At 35.1% G+C, this 20615-nt stretch overlaps 1 long non-coding RNA gene across 4 annotated transcripts; it reads left to right on the forward strand.

Annotated features, from left to right (window-relative positions):
• Positions 1–77: 77 nt before the first annotated feature.
• LOC108951936 (uncharacterized) lies at positions 78–10006 on the forward strand. Of its 4 annotated transcripts, XR_010475943.1 has the most exons (5): positions 78–291; positions 1411–1585; positions 7432–7550; positions 7691–7787; positions 7860–10006. It is a non-coding gene; the product is annotated as an uncharacterized LOC108951936 (long non-coding RNA). The 4 variants fall into 4 exon arrangements; XR_001976496.2 differs by having other exon boundaries at positions 7432–7787; XR_010475942.1 differs by having other exon boundaries at positions 7691–7882.
• Positions 10007–20615: the final 10609 nt, after the last annotated feature.

Raw genomic sequence — 20615 nt, forward strand, 5'->3', positions numbered from 1 at the left:
TGACCCGTCGCACCCGTCCACGTGATATATTTTTAATATTTCTTACGCGCAATTAGGCCTCCTCCCCCGAGGCAAACATGCGCGTCCTCGATACCATCAAGGAGTTGGGCCGGCTCACTTATGGCGTCATGGTCTAATTACCGGGATAGTTTCACAAAGTAGACGATCTCAGATAGGCATTGTTGGAGCGCCGTTGTTCCGTGCTCGCCTACAAGCGGGCTCTCGTCTTACGGAACATACGGCCATTCCTGCTTGATCGCCGTGTTCAAGTGTCCGAGTCGGCTTGTAAAGGTACAATCTCGATGGATTTTTATTTGGAGGCTGTTAGAGAATCGATTTGTTATCTTGTTTTTTATTCCGATGAGTGTTTCCTGTCGTAAACCCTAATCGTTCGCATTTCTCCGCTTCTTGCTTCGGAATCTTCAGACAGTTTCGTTCCTATAGATTCAACCTTCTATTTACCTATCTCGACCTCCCTGTGAGTGGAGATTCGCAACCCTAGTTACACCGCTTCCCTTCGGTATTTTGTTTTTGGTTAAATAAAATGCATTGAGCTTCTATGTTTTATCAGGCACAATTTTTCAGTTCTTTCGGCATCTTATATGATGCATTAGTATGCATGTGATCCATTTTGGCCGCCTTCATTGTAAGGTAGTAGCCTCAATGGGTCTATTTGTTCATTATATTGTTTTCAGTTTGATGTGTTAAGATTTTGTGTCCGTGAACTGGGAATTATTTTTATCCTAATTATTCTAATATTTTTACATTTTTATCCATCAAAAAAAGTTCATAAAGCAAAAGAATCTTGTATGCTAAATATGTCATTAATTTTTTTATGCATCATCTTCAGGTTCGTTCAGTATTAGTGCAGTCCCAATAAGTTGTTACTGATACTGTAAAAATCGTACCATTGATTTAATTTCTTTTAGCACCTTGTATGAGAATGCGGTGAGATAGTCAACATTTATATAAGTGTCACTTGAGCTTATTTTTCCAGAAATCATCCCTTTTCCCCTTTTTTTGAATGGTTGCTTTGTTGATTAATATGATTCCTGTTAGTCTTCCAAAGTTTAGTAATAGTACTTAGATTCAAACTAGTTGGAGGAGTCCGAGAGGTATAGAAGAAGATATTTTGAAGATACTTCAGTACTCTTGTGTATTCTTAGTTGATCTAGAGAGGCTTTAAAGAAGAATTTTATTTGAGTATATAAGAAATTTAAGACTGGGGTTTGGGTTAATTCGGGACAGATACTTATTGTATTGGTTTTTCTCATATAACAAAAAAATTAGTTTCTTCCGTCGACATAGGCAATTAATATAGAACCACGTTATGGTATGTTCCTTATTTATTGATCTCAAGAGTTTTTTTTTTCTGCTATGTTCCTAATTCTCCACTTTAAAATCCTGCAGAGTCAGTGTTGCAACTTGGAGACTTGCTGTGCTGTAACAAACACTATATTAGGATTTTATTGTATTTTGCAGGTTGCTTGAGAATAATAGTCTGAGTGGTTCTGTTCCATACATCATTTGGCAAATCATGAATTTTATGGCAATAAAAGTCTGATCTTGTTAGACCTTATTGAAGGTAAATGACTGTTCTATGTTGATAATTTCTTATTTTAGCTGAAGCTTCCTGGTTTAATTTTCCAGGGATTTTGAGTTTAATAATCTCACAAATCTCTCTGATATGCTTAACCCTCCTGCAAAAGTCAGTCTTTGGATTTTTCTTATTTTGTGCTTTATTCCTAATATTTTATCATTTGAATAATAGTTACAAATAAGTCAGATGATGTGCAATTATTCAATGATAAAGGATTTGGCATATGTAAACTTTTACATAATTTACTTTTCCATCATATATCTTTTTTGCATGTTGAATTTAGTGTCCCATGATTTGTAACAATACACTAAGGCGAACAGCAAAACTATACAGTGATGATGTTTATGATAAAACATTATCGAATATTATTGTTACTTAGATCTTTATTATCCCAATCAAAATTTATTATTCTTTAATTGATTTCAAAATTTATTTTAATTTAGATTTTTATGATTTATCAATTATTGTCGAACTGAATAGTAAAGCTCATTGTAATATGTCTAAAATGTCAGTGTTTTGAAACCATGTCAACTTGTACTTGGAAAAAGAGCACTTGGATAGTGCACTATGGTTATAATATTTACAAACTAAGATCTTATGTGAACTAATTGAGAATACTACATTCACACTCAATCTTTTATCAATTTTGTAAGATCCACACAATCACATACACACACATATATGTACATGTACATATATGTATGTATGTATGTAGAACTAGGTGGTGTCCCAAATAATGCAAATTATGTGGCGATTCTATGTGTGTGTGTGTGTGTGTGTGTGTGTGTGTATATATGTATATATATATATATATATATATATATATATATATATAATGTAGAACCAGGTGTCCCTAAGAATGCAAATTAGGTAGTGATTCTATGATATATATATCATAGAATCACCACCTAATTTGCATTATTTTGGACACATAGTTCTATATTGTCGAATCTACTTTGCGATGTTCTCTTTCATTGTCCTATTTGGGTTGACAATCTATATATCTATGGTCCTAGCTCTACTTTGCTCTACTTTGTACCATATTTATCATGATCTAGACTCAAAATCTTCTTAGCCTTTTTTGGGAATTGGACATCCAAAGTACCTTTAGGAATGTTTATTTAATGTCTATATTTCATTCTAGCTCATATACCATTTACCGAGGGTATCAAAAATTGAATTCTTGAACTAAAACTTTGAACTACTTGATGGTTTGGTTGAAATAATGATTTTTAGAAGTAAAAATACTAAACTACTACATGGTTTGATTGATTTATCAATCAAGTATGTTTGAGTCTTTGAGATGAATTGCCTTTCATTAACATAATGAACTTTTGTTTTCTTCTAAACATGTATTTTGAACAAGTGAGAATGCTCAAATCTTTTGAATATAGTGTTATATCATTTGCTTAAAGTACATGGGATACCATAATGGCAAATCCACTTGGATTGCACACTATTGCATCGAGCATCAATTTTTGGCAAGGAATGTGTATCGTATTCCCCCGCCAACTCACCATATTCATCCGGATCATGCCATAAAACAAGAGTATTCCATTGCATGTAATAGATCATAAAGTTACTTGATAATTGTCCCTGATATAGGATCTCATCAAGTGTCATAGGCCTTACGTGAATCTCAATGCTTGAATGAGTTTGACTATGATTAACGTAAGGAAGTTCAAGTTTTATACATTAAGTTTGTGGAGGATCGTAAGCTACTTTGGTATGGATGGAGTAATGAAAAATTAAATGAAGATGCAAATCAAAGAGAAGTATTATACTAAATGTTGAGATACATAAGTGAGATTGAAGGATGAGTTTGAACCAAAAATGTTATCTTTGTCAAACCAAATTAACCTTAATGAAAGTTGTTGCAACATTAAATTATTTTAGTAAAACAAGAAAAGAAAAGAAAAACTTGAAATGAGATCTAATGGGATTGAATCCTAGACTTCAAGGCAACCTCTTAAGCACCTCTACCTTATTTTAGCCTCATCCTCTTTACCAACCGGATAACCCACTATCATTTCTCTCATTCTTCAACCATTCTTTTAGTTTTTCTCATGGAAGCTAGGAAACCCTAGCTCTATGGAAGATTGAGGTAAGAGAAATCTAATTCTTCCCTTGCTATATCTAGGGTTTCAGTTTTACAGATTATAAACTGATCTTTTCAACTGCTTTTGAGTAACCTAGACTTTGAATGTATCTTTAATTTTTGGGTATGTTTTGGATGATTCTCTTATGGTCTAGCATGACCTTAATCTAAGACTAATGCATCGAGTTATGATTGTTCCAATCTGAGATACTTAGAATCCCCTATTTTCTGAGAAGGGGTTCTATTTGAGTTGAATTAGACCTCTTAGGAATATGATTAGGCTCTGACCTTTTGATATGTTTTAAAAGATTCCTGTCGGGTTCTGTGAAATTTGGAATTGAATGAATACCACTACTGTATACCAAGATATGAGGTTCAAATAATCCCAACCCAGTTTCAACAAATAGAATAGGTGTTACTAATTGAATTAGGAATGTAGTTTAGCCTCTAAGTGATTTCGTTTTAAGTTGAAATTTGGTGTGTATTTAGTTTTATATATCTCCTAGCTTTTTATAAAATTTCATGATAATTCAAGATCATTTGGTCAACTATAATAGTGAAATAAAATTTCTTCATAGAATTATGTGATGATTTGATTGATACTAGCTAGTTCATTTAATTATAGAGTGAATTGTTGGAAAATTTGATGGTTGAATTTAGATAAATTTTTAGGTTTAGTATAGTTTATTTTATGAGGGATTTTATCAAACTTTTTCTATAAATTATTGTAATAAATTATTATAAATCAACAATTCAAGATGTAAGGTTCTTAATTAAGGCATTTCGTGACTCTATGCTCTCAATTTGATAGGAGTATCGCTCCCTAGCATCCTCGATTATTAACGAACATGGTCTTTCATTGGTATGTTCATTTTTTAGTTTAATGTATAAGTTTAATTCATTGCAAAATAGTAGTCATATAAATTATCGTATGCATAAGATATTTTCGAAAGTATGTTTCCACTGATATAATCGTCATGAGCTAGTCATGAGCTAGATGTGAATGTATATATTTTGTAAGCATAAAAATATATAAATTACGATAAAAATATCTTGTATGTATGCATATATGATAACATGCGGTGTGGGCATGTACTTGTTTTCTATAACGTGTGATATGGGAGTGCATGAGTATGTTACGACGTGCAATGCACGTATATTCTATGAAGTGTCGTGTGGGAGTGCACATATGTATTATGACGTGCATTGTGGGAGTGTATGTATATATTATGGCGTGTGGTGTGGAAGTGCATGTATATATTATGACATGCACTGTGGGAGTGCACGTATGTATTATGACGTATAGTGTGAGAGTGCATGTATATATTATGACATAGAGTGTGGGAGCGCACGTATATATTATGATGACATACGATGTGAAAGTGCACGTATATGTTATAATATGAGGTGTAGAACTCTGTGAGTTCACCATGCTTACTACATGTGCATATAAGCATTTCGAATTATTTTTATATAGAATTTTAATTTTTTATTTTGCATATGCTATGTTATAGGGTTATGCTTGCTAAATAAGTCATACGATGAGGGGTTTACCGTTAAATATCTTATACTAATGATTTTGAAATATTGTATACATAACATGATGCATGTTCACCTGAATAAAGCTTTAAAGACTTATACTTACTGAGTAATTACTTACTGTAGACTCTAATTTGCATATAAGAATACTAGTTTCCAACCCAAGTGATTGGGCAGGAAAGTAAACACGTGCAAGCCCATGCTAGCGTAGATCTAAACGATGACCTGTGGGAATTTTGTGTATAAATTTTAAATATGTTATATTTATGTTTTTCTTTGGTTCGATGTTATAATCATGTACATGTGTCAAAAATATTATGTACAGCAAAAGCCTTATGATTTTGATTAGTAAATTAGTATGTTTTAATTTTAAAATTGCATGCCTTCCGTTGCACTTTTATCGATCAATAATGAAATTTGAAAATATGATATCCTACTTTAGTCATGCATGTAGGGTATGAATGAAACTAGGAGTAAGATGCTACACAAACGATTCTTGAAGGATCTTGTGGATCATTCTTCTCTGATTTCTTTCTGGTGGGGTTTATCTTGGATGCTTTTGGGGGAATTGTTAGTGTTCGTGAATCTTTTTAGGCTTAGCAACCTGTCAATGGATTAAGGAGTTCTTTGGTAAAGAAAATGTTAATACGACTTTTTGATGAACAATACATGCTTGGGGAACAATGATTCAAGTATTCAATCGATGACTTGCGGATGGCACCAAAGAGTTCTATATCAAAAACTTGTAATACTGACTGGTGGCAGTTACACCTTAAAGAAAGTGTACTAATTCACCATAAGCCCATCAATCTTGTTCTTTCCATCTCAAAAACTTGTAATGCTGAGTGGGGGCAGTTATCACCTTAGAGAAAGTGTACTAAAACACCAAAAGGCCATCAATTGTTCTTTTCATCTCAATTTTGTTTTATTTTGATCTATTAATTCTTCAAACAATTTTAGATAATTCCCACTAAAATTCAGTTTATGAACTTTCTTAAATCTTCCAGTAAGTAACATTAAAATTGCTAATAATTGGAGGCCAAATGACCTTGGTGGAGCATTCATCTGTTATTATCAATTTGAACACACTTAGAAGTTGGTATGAGAAAGATGCAAATGCAGTAGACCTCACAATAATTTTGAATTGGTAGATGATGACATAAACATGCTTTATGTTATAATATAAATTTTATATGGTTCTTTATTCTACTAGTTCTTGTATCACCTTTTCTTCCTAGGATGGCTATTGGTAGTTTGTCTGCAAATGAACTCATTTATGATCAATAACCTTTTACTTATGTTGGTCCAGTGTTGATGATTAATTAGGTTTTATTATTCCTTTCACAAAGAGTTCCTTGGTTATGGAAAAAACTATATTTTCATTTGTTTAATTCCAATGTCCTAGAAATTTATGACCAATTTTATGCTTGTGTTAAGGAATTCCATTGCAGGTGTGAAAATATCTACATTATATATGTGTAAAGGTCTGGGGTCTTGTGACCTATGGTTCATGCATTGATAATCTTTTCAACTCTATGCTTATAGTAAAATTGCTTGATATACCTGACCAAAAGGTTGCTCTACTTTTGAACTTTAAAGGGTTTAATTGCTTCTTTAAGTTATAGTTAAATAAAAGGAAAATTTATTGTTAGCTCTAAGTTTTTTATAACATAATCTAAGTCCGAAAATGAGTGCAGCTCATATTGTAACACAAGGATGCTTTGAGTAGTAAGCTTCTAGGATAACTCTAGAGTTTTCTGTCAGCAACACCTAGACAATATAACTGAAGAGTTTTGCATGGGAAACTCCCGTTGGATGATGGGCTTGGATGTTTGGATGTAGACAAATTGATGGTTCTCCTTCTGCAACTCAGCAAAGACATTGCTAAGCCCCACTAAGTCGTCAGCTTTTGTCCATACATATTGGCATTGATTAGTCTAAAAAATGGTGTATGCTTCTTCCACTGCTGTTAGTAATCAGAAACAGTTTTAGTTTCCTTATTCTGTTGTTCTCGTGGACGATATTTACTATCAGAAGTTTGAAATATGCACATGCTTCCATGTCTGTATATTTCATATCAATTACATCATATTCTGAATGGAAATTGCATCAATTCTGTTAATCAAGCATCAGATTAGTGCAGTCCTGTACATTGGCTAGCGATTTTTAAACCCCTGTTTCTCCCTCTTGACAGGTTTATTTGAAGCTTTTACCTTGACTCAAAGTTTTGGAATCAATTCTGTGTGAACCACTTTGACAAGATGTTATGTATGCATTCATATTTGAAGCTTAGAGACAATAAGACAATTATAGGTTAGAAGATCCTGTGTGTTAGTTTCATTCATTTTGCCAGGAGTCACTGCTCATATCTTATACTTTTTTTCTCCAATGATCGAGTGGTCTTCTTCATGGATTTAGATTGTGTTCTCATACCAATTTTGATAATCTATCAGATTGTTATCAGCCAATACCACCCGATGTTATTGAAAAAAATGATTTATCCACGGCAGTAAAAACTATATGCTTCATCATTGTTACTTAGATGGAGAGGTAAATATTGTGTAGGTATGTATTGGTTCAAACAATATTTTAAGTAATGATCTTGGTTCCTAATGGTTGTAGGAATCACCTGATGTACTAGTCAAGCCCTTTGGAGGTCACAAGGTAATTTTCTTTATAGTATGTATACCCATCAAGTGCAACTAGCACTGAACCAAAATCTATTGACATCGTCCAATAAACATACGGTGTAATATAAATGTTTAGAACATGAATTTTAACACTAGCTTTTGTTACTGTGGGTGTTCAATGCTGAAATATCAAAGAAAATGACAATATGTTTACATATTCAATAATTCTATTGGAAGCTAATATTGGGATTAGCTAATCCTACATTGTAACATATAAATTCATCAAATGTGCACACAGCTTTTTTGTCTCTAGCTGATATTGTTGTCTTTGGTCTTTTTCCATCGGAAGTGTCTTACATACGAATTAGATCATGATGCTTTACTATTAAATAGTTTTTCAAGGATGTTATTTAGGTAATATTTATTAGTTGTCTATCATGAATGATTGAAGGCGTTAACCCTCATCTAAAGAACAATTTGTTATGTCTTTAGGTTGCTTTCTACTATTGACAGTCTTCAATGGCAGTTCCCATTTGAGTCTTTTGGGTATATAGTACAAAGAAGATTTTACAGATCAACTTTAAACTGATATCGAACCAATTTTAATGATATTATCAATTATATTTTCAGCTTGCAGCAATGTTCCATGTAGATGGGCAAACGTGTGTCTTTGCAAACCGAATACTTGATTTTCTCTGACTTTTGTTGCATTTGTATTTACAATACTGTTCTTATCAACACATTAATCTTCCATTGTTATTAATTTTTTAGCAAAAATTATCTAAACGTCTATTGTATCTGGAAGTTAAACTCGAGAGCAAATATTTGAATAATTGATTCATTATATTTTGGCACAAAAAAAAAAAAAACAGATGGAACTGTCATGTCAGCAGCAGAATTAAGCATGGGATAGATGAGTCGTTGGAAGTAAAGTAAAGTAAACGAAAAAGGGCAAATTTATTCTGCTAGAAATATGTGTGATCTTTGCAGATTAAATATGTGTGCCGGAGGCTTAGAATGAAGTTACAACAGAAAAACAAAATTTTCTGCTAGAGCTAATCAATCCCTACACTGTATCCTATCCTTTCCAGCTGTATGTTAAACTCCTACCGCCTCCATAATAAGTCCCGATTTGCAATTACGCACTTCCAAAATGAGGTACTTCATTAGGTCTTTTGGTCGGTGGCTAGTCGTAAAACTCAACAAACTCGGAACTGTTATTTGTTGGGCAGCTACATCGACTTATTTTTTATTGACACGTACAGATCCCTATCATTTTCTTAGGTACACGTGAGAAGGGATATTTGATGGGTGTATCAACCATGCGCCTGCCCTTTTGTTGCAATGTCACGAGAGCCTTACTATTTGGATTGGATCTAGGTAATATTCTGAGGTTTTTGCAGGTGTATCAACTACTCGTTCCTTTTTGTCTATCCTAGCTTATTAAACTCAGTTTCTGATAAATACTCACTGTATCTTATCTTTGACAGCCATTCTATTGTCGATCTTTTCTTGTCACAATTTAATATTCCATATTTTCTACATTGTTATTCTTTGCCTTTGAGCTGACAGTAAATGGATTGATTCTGAAAGGATCTCCTAGCTAGCTATTACATCTTTGTGACTCTTTTCTCAGTGCTTGAATTGATCAATTTGCACTAACCTGAATAACTTTGCTTTTATCAAATCTTATGATTTAACAAGGCTTGATTTGCTATTTTTTTCATGTCAAGGATTACCGTTTTAGGTATCGGATCCATTTTGATGATCGAATCAGATTGGTGTCCAATCTATCGACGTATCAACACACGGTATATTGGTATATATTGATGTTTTATATAGAAAGAAAAAAAAAAGGAAGAAGAGAAAACAACAACGAAGGAATAGAGGAGGAAAAAAGAAGAAAGAAAAAAAAAAAAGGAAGAAAAGGAAGCTAACTAACAGAGTAGTAAAAATAAAATAAAAAACTCGTGCCAAGCCTTCACATAAAAAAATAAAAAAAAACTCTACGGCATAGACAAAGAAACATCGAACCCAAAACAAAGTGTGCAATTTAATACACAGATAGAGTTCAACTAACATCAATATAAGTATGTCCAACATTAAAAAATAAACTTGGTACCCAAATAATAGTGCAACAATTCTTTAAACTTCAATATGAGAAATCTTCGATGATAATAGTAATAGAAGAGTTCGTTGACAAATGATGCCACCCAAGAAGGGAGAGACGTAATGATATATGAGTTATGTTATTATGGTCCTAATTAATGATTGGGCAAAAAAAAAAATGCTACTCATTTTGAAATTTCTGATGCGTAAGAAAGAACTTGAATAGAAGACAAAAAAAACTTTAACAGAAGACATGATCAGCATTGACGCGAGATGAATTGAGAATGTAGGATCTATGATTAGCGCATGACCAAAAAACCAAGACCATGCACCGCATACAAAGAATCATAATCTAGACTAACATGCATCCAAGAAATTAGCACCTAAGAATCGAGACCCAGCAATGAACGAATCAACTAGAAACTAGCGTGTTCGAAGTGTGAAGAATCGATGGGCGTCCCCCAAGAACGCTTTTCAACTAGTCAAAAGGCATAGATAGGCGGCCTTTGACACCTTCGATGGCGGCGAGAAGGCTGCGCAACATTGGAAGGTGGGGCATCCCAGAGCAGAGAAGGCGACTTCACCAAGTGGGGCATGCAAAATCACATGCCTGCCATCGCTGTCGCATAGAGATTTGGAGGAGGCAACACCCGGTCGGAGGAGGCTTGCAGACACCGGCAAGGGAAGACGAAGATGAAGATGAAGACTAAGAGAGAAAAGAGCAGGGAGAAGACGAAATAATTTGTGCTTGGTGTCATCATGGTTCTTTTTTAAGAAAGATCACAAGGTCACATTATATCTTTAAGATTCATGCAAAACCACCACGCTATTACATCTTTGAGAGTTGTGTGAAACCCACTCGATAATTAATTATAGCTTCAAGACTCGTGTGAAACCCGCTATAGGTCACTACTATTAGAAAATAAATAGATAAACAAGTTGTAGAAGAAGTTGATTGTTATTAACATATCTTCCTTCCTTTTATACAGGTTAGAAAGGAGAATTTTCCTCAACAGATTAGAGGATTTCCCTCAACAGAGTAGAGAGATTTTCTCAAACAGTTAGGAAAATCTCATCTACTTATCATGCCCTCGCAAGATGGTGCTCCGATCAAGGAGGTCAATCTTGGACTGATGTAATGCAAAAAGTTTACGAGCTAGAGGCTTCGTAAATGAGTCGGCCAATTGAATAGCCGTATGAACATGAGAAACACGAAGTTGACGACGGACAACTTGATCGCGTACAAAATGGAAGTTGATAGCAATATGTTTCATACGGGAGTGGAAGACCGGATTAGCGCACATATAGGTAGCTTCGACGCCCAGAAAGTAGCTCAAGGGTCCGAGATCCTTTAGCGAGAATCGAGCTGCCAACTGTTTGATGAATGCTTGGATGCTGATGGGATTGTTGCCTGTGACAATAATATCATCCACATATACCAGAATATACATTGTGTTTCCATGATGATGTCGCGGAAACAACGAAGTGTTAGATTTGGAGTTAAGAAAGCCGATAGAAGTCAAAAATGAGCTAAGTTCAGTGTACCAAGCTCTCGGAGCCTAACGAAGTCCATAAATGGCTTTCCGAAGTTTGCAAACATGTTGTGGATACTGAGGATGAGTAAAACCGGGGGGTTGTTGCATAAAAACATCTTCGGATAGAGATCCCTGTAGAAAGGCATTATTAACATCCAATTGTTGTAATTGCTAGCCTTTAGTGGTAGCTAGACTCAAGATAAGCCGAATTGTAGTGGGTTTAACAACAGGACTAAACGTTTCAGTGAAATCAACTCCAGGTCGTTGATGAAACCCTTTGGCGACCAGGCATGCCTTATATCGGGCAATAGAGCCATCTGGGTTCCGCTTAATTCTAAAGACCTACTTACACCCGATGATGTTTTGTAAAGGATGGAAATGAATGAGATCTCACGTTGAATTATGGAGGAGGGCATTATATTCCTCACTCATGGTAGTACGCCAATGCGGAGATTTTTAGGCTTGAGTGAAGGTGGTGGGTTCAACGTTGGGGGATGAGGAATTCATGATAGCTTGTAGGTTAAGTACCTGACGAGGTTTAAAAATACCATGCTTAGAGCGAGTGGTCATAGGATGATTGGAGACGACAGGATTGGGAGGTGATGTTGGGTGAGGATCTGTGGCACAAGCCAGGTCAAGTGGAGACACGTTAGGGGCACTTGGGCAAGAAGGAGGTAAAGAGGATGGTTGTGTTTCGGAACATATTGCCCCATCAATTGGGGAAGAGTGGAGTGGAGTAGGAATAGAGGAAACGGGCAAGTGTTGAACTGGAGTGATATAGTGCGGATCAGGAGGGGAGGAAGTAGACGAAGTTATGGGAGGCTTGTCTGATTGGTCCAAAGGTATACTCTAGTAAGATAGGGAAGTGGTCCGTATGGCAGGATATGAAAGGGTTTGGAAAGGAAAGTTAGACTCAACAAAGACAACGTGACGTGATATGAAGATTTTGTGAGTGTGAAGATTATAGCAGTGGAAAGCATTATGTTCAAGTGAGTAACCAATAAAGACGCAAGGAGTAGAGCGGGATGTTAACTTATGAGAGGCATAGGGACGTAACCAAGGATAACATAAACAACCGAACACTCGGAGTTTACGAAGGTTAGAAGGTTTGTGAAATAATGTGTCAAAGGGGGATTGGTATTGTAGAACTGGTGTAAGCATTCGATTAATTAGGTAGACAGCAGTTTGAAAGGCTGCTGTCCAAAAAGTTGAAGGCATGGAAGCCTGATGTAGAAGTGTGAGTCCAGTTTCTACTATATGCTGATGTTTGCATTCGGCAGAACCAACTAGTTGAGGAGTATGTGGGGGAGACTTGAGGTGTTGAATGCCACAAGCTGAGAGATGGGATGCCAAGGCTTGATATTCATTGCCACCATCAGAGTAGACTATTTTAATGGTAGCCTGAAAATAGTTTTTGACCAACTTCTGGAAAGTGGAAAAAATGCGAGAAACGTCATATTTATGGGAAAGAGGATATATCCATGTGTACTTAGAGAAGTGATCTATAAAAATAACATAAAATCGGAACTTATAAAAAGATAAGATTGGAGCAGGACCCCAAACATCAGTATATATAATTTCAAAAGGTTTAAAAGAGGAAATGGAAGATGAGCCAAAAGGCTGCCGATGACTCTTATTACTAAGACAAGCATCACAATGCATCATAGAATTAGTGGACTTAAAAAGATGAAGAGAGTGACGAGATAATAACTTATGCTGAATAAAGGATGAGGGATGACCAAACCGACGATGCCACACATCAACTGGAGCCGCAACAGAAGAATGAACAGTGGGCTGGGTTATTGAGAGGTTGACGACCATTCGTAAATGTTGTCTTTATTCGGGCCTTGAACCAATGATGCCCCCGTGCTCAAGTCCTTAACAAGAAATGAATCAGGAAATAATTCAATGGAAGTATTGTTATGTTTGCAAAATTGAGAAACAGAAATTAGGTTGCGTTTAATATGAGGGGCGCATAAAACATCATCGAGGGTAAATGTATTAGAGTCAGAATTAAGCGATGTGGAACTAGTATGAGTTATAGGAAGTCCTTTACCATCACCGATGATGATATCTTCATTGCTGCCATAGGGATTATGAAGAGACAAATTCTGAAAATCAACGGTGATGTGATGAGAGGCACTAGAGCCGACAATCTAGTTGGACTGGCTAGGTGTCGGAGAAGTTAGGAGATTTGCCTGAGGCCAGTGTGACGGAGCAGAGAGGTGGGGACAAGACCGGCAAACTTTAGCGGAGCGGCCGACTTTGTCACACAATTGGCAAACGACCCGTCTTTGATGGCTCGGTAGGGCAGGACGCCAAGACGGATGATGGCTGGAGTTGCCATTTTGCGAGAAGTGATGACTAGGAGGATATGAGGGGTGTTGCATGGAACTCACAGAATCAAGAGGCGCATTAGCCAAACCTTCGGTGATGTTCAGCAAGTACCGAGTGCTCTTCCGTTTAGACTTGTGACTGACTTGAGCTGTGACAGTTGATCCAGGCAGTTTGTCCGCACGTTTCAAGTACATCTCGTAGTCAGTCAGCTTATCATAGAGATCTTCAAAAGAGACTGGCGAGTCGCGTGCCCGAATTGCAGCAGCCAATTCCTTGTAGTCGGTGTCGAGACCATTGAGGGTATGAATGATAACCTCTTCGTCACATAGGGAATAACCTATCAAGGCCAAGTCATCAATGATAACCTTGATATGTTGTAGTCGGTGTCTTCCTCGCTTCCCGATTGCTGCTGGTCGGGAAGTGAGGAAGACACCGCTGTTCGCCATTCACCACTATTGAGGAGGCAGTGAGAGAATGTTTTCCTCCTTGCGTGACGGCGACGGAGAGTGTCTGCTCTAAGTAGCAAATAGGAGAGGGAGCAAGGCCGGCGAAGAAAAGCAAGACCGACGATGAAGGAAGAGAAGGAGTGGATGAGCAGAGCTAAGACGGTGCTCGTTAGCACTGGCTCTGAATCCGTGTCTTGTGCTTCTTCAATGACTCCGCTTGAGGCAGCGTGTTACTGTGGACAGAGGATTTTCCTCAACAGAATAGAGAGATTTCCTCAAACAGTTAGAAAAATCTCATCTACTTATCAACTACGACTTTAGTATTCGTGTAGACGACAATGCTTAACTCGTGTTAGATGATAGATGAAGTCTCATAATCAGCCTTGAATAGATAGATTAAAACCATGAGATGAAAAGACTTACATGCTGAAGCAACCACGGAGCTTCACATCCTATGAGCAAAATGCATGAAACACCATCGAAAGAACAATAGTTGAACAATAGTTGCACAACCACGGAGCTTCACGCTGGTGCTTTGTGCCTCCTCTCGTCCAGCGGATTCAGCAAATGGATGTTCAGAAGCACCTTTTCTTGCACAAGCACCAAGGAACGGGAATCAACACAGACATAAAAGCTAAGGAACTATTCGGATGCATATACAAGGAAACAAAATCAAACAGGTGTTCTAATTCCAAAAAAATATCATCAAGTCGTTCAATCGCAATTAATCATATTAATTATATGACCAACATAAGTGAAATAAGTATATAGTCAAGGGTTTATCATCCTGATGGAAGCCTAAGGAGCTCTTAAAAATCCAAAGAGAAAATAGTGGCAGCCAAACAGAGAGAGAGAGAGAGAGAGAGAGTGTGTGAAGCGAAGCTGTAGCCCTAACGAGATTTGTATACACAAAGAGTTTGTTATAGTACTAGACCGTAGGATGGAGGTTTGTGCGATCTAACCCTGTCATATGGATGTAGTGCATACGATAAAGTCAAACTCTCTTACTCCTTTCTCTTGTCTAGCACATGTATTTGTCCATATATTTTTTATTTACTCGATCTAAATTATGATTTTGAAACTGAATCCATTAATCAATTTGATCCGCTACGAACACATACATGGATGGTAAGATACATTAAATAAATATATATATATATATATAATAAAATTTATTAATATATTTATAATATTAATATATTATAAAATACATAAAAGGCAATTCATTGATCCTAACTTTCAAGTTTGCCTTCTTTTTTTTTTTCTTCCTTATTTCTTATAAGTTGTATATTCGGTATCATGATTGCAAGGATATAAATTGATGACCATATTTTAATTAAAGATTATCTTGACTATTGTGATTGTAGCGATATAAATACATGATCATACTTGTAAAAGAGAGTGATTGTTTCCATAATTCAAACACATAAATAATGACATATGTCTTAAACATAGTGATCCAAGTTTCTCTTGCACTGTTTTTCCTTGGGATAAAGTTCTCGTGCTGCTATAAACTAGTTTTGTTTTCTTATAAGTAGTTGATAGTTTGATCAGCAACAATTTGCAACAACATGAATAATTTAATGATTTTTACCTTTGTCAATACTATAACTTAGAACGTTTTCACCCTATCAAAACAAATAATCATTTGTACCACACACAAAAGAGGAGATATACTGGAGAAATAAATTTCTTACATTTAAATGTTAGAATAAATACAAATACATATTTTATCAAGTGGATTTTCAGAAGAAAAAAAAATCCCTTGATTTTATTTTTCCCACAAAGAGCCCACGTTAACTTTTTTTTGTGCAGAGTACCTGTTCATTTGTAAAATATTAGAACATTATTAAACAATCGGTTTGGTCCTTTATATCTAAACAAGAAGAAGAACGAGTTGAAGGTTCTGTTCACTTTCCGTTTCCCTAAAATATCAAACTACTCTTGTGCTTTCTCCTATGACCTCTCAATTCCAATGAGTGACCTCTCCGTTCTAAGCCTTGGTGCGGTGACGTCTCAGTTCCACACGAAGCCTCTCATCTTCCTCGGCCAACAAGGTGTTTTCTCTTCATCTTCATCCGCTCACTTTATGGTCCTCTCTCTATCCTTTTAAACTCTCTCCATGTCGATGATCAAAACCTATTATCCTTGGGTGTTTAATCCGAGTATCTCTATTGTTCACTCGGTGATTGATCTTAGATTAGTCCCATTTGATACTGTTTTATAAACTTATATAATTATAAACTTACATAATTATTCGGTTGAAATAATATATTTATCTTATTAAATATATTTTATTTTTTCAATCAGGCATGTCATGCTAAAATATTAGATAGTGGATAGTTTCTCCCAATAAGGCTCCCAATATTAGATACTGCTTGCTTACGTTCAATTTGGTCACTCATTTTGATGATAATGGATTGCTCATTATGATAGGGTTTAGTAGAAATGACCCTTTATCAAAAATTGGTTTAGCCTAGTGGTTTGTGTTAAATTTTAAATTTTGATAATGAAATCAATTGATAAGTTTATGATCTAATCTGTGTTTTGAGTGACGTATGACTAGCTTCGATCAAGGAGAGGTAAATTGATTGAAGTAGAATCAAACGTTGGGTCGAAGTTGAACATATCGAGAGATTAGATGTCGGGTTGGATGATTGGTTGATAGGCCGACAAAAAGACTTCGTGCTGTGAGTTCGGACATCAGGTCGAAGGGTCGGACATTATGTTAAGGAGATCAAAAGTTGTGGGAGTCAACCTGCCAATTGGGCAATACACCGAAGGAGAGGACAATGCACCGAAGGATTAGACGAAGCATCGGAAGAACTAATGATATGTTGGACAACATATAATTCGTGCTTTGTAATAATTTGTCTAGATCGAGTTAGTTTAGGTCTAATTGGATCGGTATTGTGATAAAACAATGTCAACTCAATTAAGGGCCCATTGGGCCTGATTTAGGGCTGTTTTGGGCCAAGTGAGGCCCATGCAGCAACCCTCAATAGGCCCAAGTAGTGGCACCACCTAGGACTTGGCCTCCCAGGTTGTCTAGGCAATGGTACCACCCAATGTCAGTGTTAAACTGAGCAGTGGTACCACCCAGTATCAAACTGACAGGCGATGGTACCGCTAGTTATCAATCTGTCAAGCGATGGTATCGCTCAATACTGGTGGTAGTACCACTAGTACCCCAAAAACCCAAGATGAGATTATTTTGGCTTCAAATTTAAATCCATTTGGGGCCTATAAAAACCACACTCATCCTTGCTCAATGAACACAAAAGCTGAGAACAAAAATTAGGGAAAATGCTATTGTAATTTTGTGAGAATTCCCTCCTCTAGCTCTAAGTGTTGATTTTAGTTTAAGAGATGAGTGAGTGAGTTGTAAAGGTTATCTCCTAAACCGTGAAAAGGATAACAGAGTTATAAGAGGGTAGTGGATATTTGCGCATTGAAAGAAGACCATTAGTGAACGCCGGTGGTCTCAACGGAGGAGGAATCTGAAGTGGACATAGGTCACAACAACCGAACTACTATAAACCTAATATACTCGGTTTGCATTTCTGTTCTTCTTTTCATTCTCATATTGTAAACTGATTTACTTGCTTACTACTCTCACTACGCTTACGAATGCACTATCAAGTTAAACTCTTTCCGATATCGGTTTTTATCAAATAAGAATTTTCAAATCGTCATTTTTATCGTACGCACTAATTCACCCCCCCTCTTAGTGCCGATTCATGATCCTAATAGTTGGTATCGGAACCACGTTTCTCTCCGTTAGATTAACACCCAAGAGATATAACTTTTTTCGACTTTCAAGATGGTCTTTCTATCACTCGTCCTCCTATGTTCAATGGGACAGACTACACGTATTGAAAAAACACGAATGCGAGTTTTCTTGCTTTCTTTAAACTTTAATTTATGGAATATTATTGAATATGATTTTCAACAACCTTCTAAACCTATGAATGAATAGAATAATTTTGAGAAAAAATCGTTTTCGTTAAATGCAAAAGCTATGAATGCTTTGCTTTGTGCTTTGGATAAAAATGAGTTTAATCATATTTTGACTTGTGAAACTGCATATGACATTTGGCACACTCTTGAAATCATGCACATGCACAAATAGGGTTAAAGAATCAAAAATTAATCTTTTGATGTATAGTTTTGAATTGTTTCGAATGAAACTAAGCAAAACCATTAGAGACATGTATACTTGTTTTACAGATGTCATTAATGGTTTGAAAGCACTTGGTAAAAAATTTTTTAATTTTAAATTTGTTAACAAAATACTAAGATCCCTTCCAAAAAGTTAGGATCCGAAAGTGATGGTAATACAAGAGATAAAGGACTTGAATAATTTCCTTCTTGAAGAACTTATCAGGTTTTTAATGACATACGAAATAATTTGTATCGAACATGATTAACTTAAGAACAACCTTCCAAAGAATATGAAAGATTTGACACTTAGAACAAATGAAGACCACACGAGCGAAAGCTCAAGTGATGATGACTTTGAACTCTTAACAATAAAGCTTAAAAGGTTCTTAAAACAAGAACCAAATAATAAAAATGAACTTAAAAAGAAGAAGTTACCAAAAAAGAAGAAAGCACTCAAGGTGACTTGAGATGAAATGAGTGCATTCGAAGATGAGGAGCAAAACAATAAAGACAAAGTGGCGAACTATGCCTTAATGGCTTTTGACAACAAGGTAAGTGATTCAACTAAAATCATTTTACTTTATTATGAAATTACTTGATGCATTTCATAAGTTACTTTTAAATTAGTTTATAAAATACAAAAAAAAAAGCGGGATCATGCTTCTCTTTCTAGTGATTTTGAAAAATTAAAAAATTGGGCATGACAATTGCATGAAGAGTTAGATTCACTTAAAAAAGAAAAATATATTATTATAACAAACAATAATAAAGGAAAGATCATGATTGAAACTTGATGGTTTTTGTTATAATAAATCTTTTGATTGAAAATGGTTGATGGTTACCCAAACAATAATCTATTGATCTTGATGATTTTCGTATTGCTTTTCGATTTTAAATGATGATACAATGCTTTTGTATGGAAGACTAGGGCATGCTAGTATAAGGTCAATCACACAAATTGAAACTAAAGAATTTTAGCTATTTTTAATCTCATAGGAATCAATATACATTATTTTCAATGAATTTTTTAAATGTAAGAAAAGTGATTTTGATGATGAGTTTAGAGTTGACAAATTGAATTTGAATGAAAATTTTCCAACCGAATTATGAACCATCTTTTGATTTCTCTACTTGAGGTATCTTTTACGAGAATCAAAATCTTTTCTATCTTTGATGATTTCTTCTTACCATTTACTAAATAAGAGACTTATGCAAACAAACTATAACCTTGATAATGGTTTGTAATGGTTTGAAATTATGCATGTTATATCTTGAAGACTTGAAACTGTATCATGCATACCCAAGCAATGATGATTTGAAAATTTATTGTTTTGGTATTATGCCCAAAGTGATGATTATGACTTGACATTTCTTACAAAAAAAATTTATGGATTGAGATTTTTTTTATGCTAATCATGATCTTGATTTCTCGATATTTAATACTTATTTTTTTTTAATCAAGATCTTATATTTGATCTCCTATGTTTCTTTTTATCATTTATTAAAGAGGAAAATTATCCAAATGAATCATGATTGTTCTTTTCATTACAACTTGAAAGTTTTCTATGAATCAAGATTTTTCCTTTCATTGAAGAAGAGATTCATCTAAATGAATCTTGATTCTTTCACTTGATATTTATAAATTAAGATTTATTATGAATCAAGATTTTTCATTAATTATCCTCCTATGATTCTTCTTGGTATTTTCAAAAGAAGAGATGTATTCAAATTAATCATGTTATGATTTGAACTTGAATTTTATGATGTATAATTGCCTTATATTTATGATTTGTATATCTCATAATATGATTAAATCATTAATGTATAAAAGAGAAAAATTAAACTATTATATTTTTCCCTTCTTTTTTGACAATAATAAAGGGAGAGAAAGTCTCGCTAGTTTGCACATCACAAAAGAAAGTAAAAATTATGAGCTTGCACATTTCACGTAAAGAAAACTTGCTAGTTTGCAAAAGGAAGTAAAAATTTCTAGCTTGCACATTGCACAAGAAAGCAAAATTACTTGATTGCATATTTCAAAGAAGTAGAAACTTGCTATCTTGCACATTTCAAAAGAAAAGCAAAGTTTGCTAGCTTGCACATTTCAAGAAGATACAAAAACATGCTATCTTGCACATCTCAAAAGATGTAAAAATT

This window comes from Musa acuminata, chromosome BXJ1-8 (genome assembly GCF_036884655.1).
Source record: "Musa acuminata AAA Group cultivar baxijiao chromosome BXJ1-8, Cavendish_Baxijiao_AAA, whole genome shotgun sequence".
NCBI classification, from domain to species: Eukaryota; Viridiplantae; Streptophyta; class Magnoliopsida; order Zingiberales; family Musaceae; genus Musa; species Musa acuminata.